This window comes from Scylla paramamosain, chromosome 19, assembly GCF_035594125.1.
Source record: "Scylla paramamosain isolate STU-SP2022 chromosome 19, ASM3559412v1, whole genome shotgun sequence".
NCBI classification, from domain to species: Eukaryota; Metazoa; Arthropoda; class Malacostraca; order Decapoda; family Portunidae; genus Scylla; species Scylla paramamosain.
Genome location: NC_087169.1, coordinates 23,462,300 through 23,463,641, shown reverse-complemented (window position 1 = coordinate 23,463,641; position 1,342 = coordinate 23,462,300). Strand labels below are relative to the sequence as shown.

Sequence of the window (1,342 nt, the reverse complement as noted above, 5' to 3'; positions counted from 1 at the left end):
CACCACAGAAACGGTGAATTCACTTAAAAAAAACACTGAAAGCACGACTATTCCCTTTCAAAACACCAAAAACTCTCACTTCTATTCCAAAATGCCTAGAAAAAAATTGCGTATTTAACTCAAAACACTTCATCTTATATTACAAGGCTGCCACATCACCACCACCACCACCACCACCACTACTACTACTACTGCTACTACTACTACGTTTGCTTACCTTTAAAACGCTGGAAATTCAGTGAAAATCTTTTCTTAATATTTCTTCTTTTCCTTCTCCTCTTCCTCCTTCCCTTCCCTCTTCTTCCTCCTCCTTCTTCATTTCTCCTTCTTTCCTCCTCTTTCTATTCTTCTCTATGCATGAAAACAGCTGGAAAATATAGGAAATAACACTAAATACTAATGGAAGGGCACTGGGAGGAGGGAAGGTCCAGGGTCTCGGTCCCCGGATGAAGGCGGCTGATGACGTCACGTCCGCCATATTTACGTTACGCAAATGATTTTGAAAATGACCCCTCGCAAAAATGGAGCTAGGCCGGAATGCTTTACATATTATGAAAGGGCATAATTTTAAATTAATTCTGGACATATAAAAATATTCCAAGCTTCAGTAATAATAAAGCTATATTTAAATAACTATATGAAAAAGTGTTCGAACAAACACGATAAAAAAATACATTCCAAAATCCACAAATCTCATTTCTCACGAACACAATACACTTTAAAAAATCGAAACTATTTTTACAAACAATCAGAAGTTAACCGGAAGCTGAAATAAATAAATAAATAATTTATAAATGTCGACTTTTTGAGTGTTCAACGGGTCTAAAACCCCTCTAAAAGTCCACGTATTTCACTCAAAAGCATCATAACATATTTAAAAGACAATAAACGATTTTTTGAGCCCATAAAATCTTGCCTAGCGGCTGAAATAAAAAATCATGTTTGGCGGTATGAAAAATTTAACGGCAAACAGCAACACTTATTTACGCTGAAACAACCTCATAATCGACATGTTTCCCTTAACACTCGCACGCAAAACACTCAAAACACCACCAAATATTTTTACAAACCATAAAATCTTAGTTAAAAAGCCTAAATATATAAGTTAAGAAAATAGAAAAAATATTGGAACCTGGGGTAGACTCTGGCAATCCATCATGGCGGCCGCGGGAGTGCTGGGAGGGGGCTCAGATGAAAATAAGGTTGGCTATCTCTCTTTCCTTATTATTTGTGGTTGTTATGAAGGTTATTTCTCTATTTTCTGGATTAATTTCAGCTGTGTGTATGCGTATGTGTGTGTGTTTGTGTCTATGTGTGTGTGTGTGTGTGTGTATATATATAT

At 36.3% G+C, this 1,342-nt stretch overlaps 1 long non-coding RNA gene across 2 annotated transcripts in view; it reads right to left on the bottom strand.

The window, feature by feature from the left end:
- Positions 1–929, bottom strand: part of LOC135109964 (uncharacterized) — a 4,967-nt gene extending 4,038 nt beyond the window's left edge. The window contains exon 1 of one of the 2 annotated variants that reach the window (XR_010272977.1): positions 218–929. This is a non-coding gene — a long non-coding RNA (uncharacterized LOC135109964). The remainder of the gene's footprint in view (positions 1–217) is intronic. The other variant, XR_010272978.1, reaches the window with a different exon arrangement.
- Between the last annotated feature and the right edge of the window lie 413 nt (positions 930–1,342).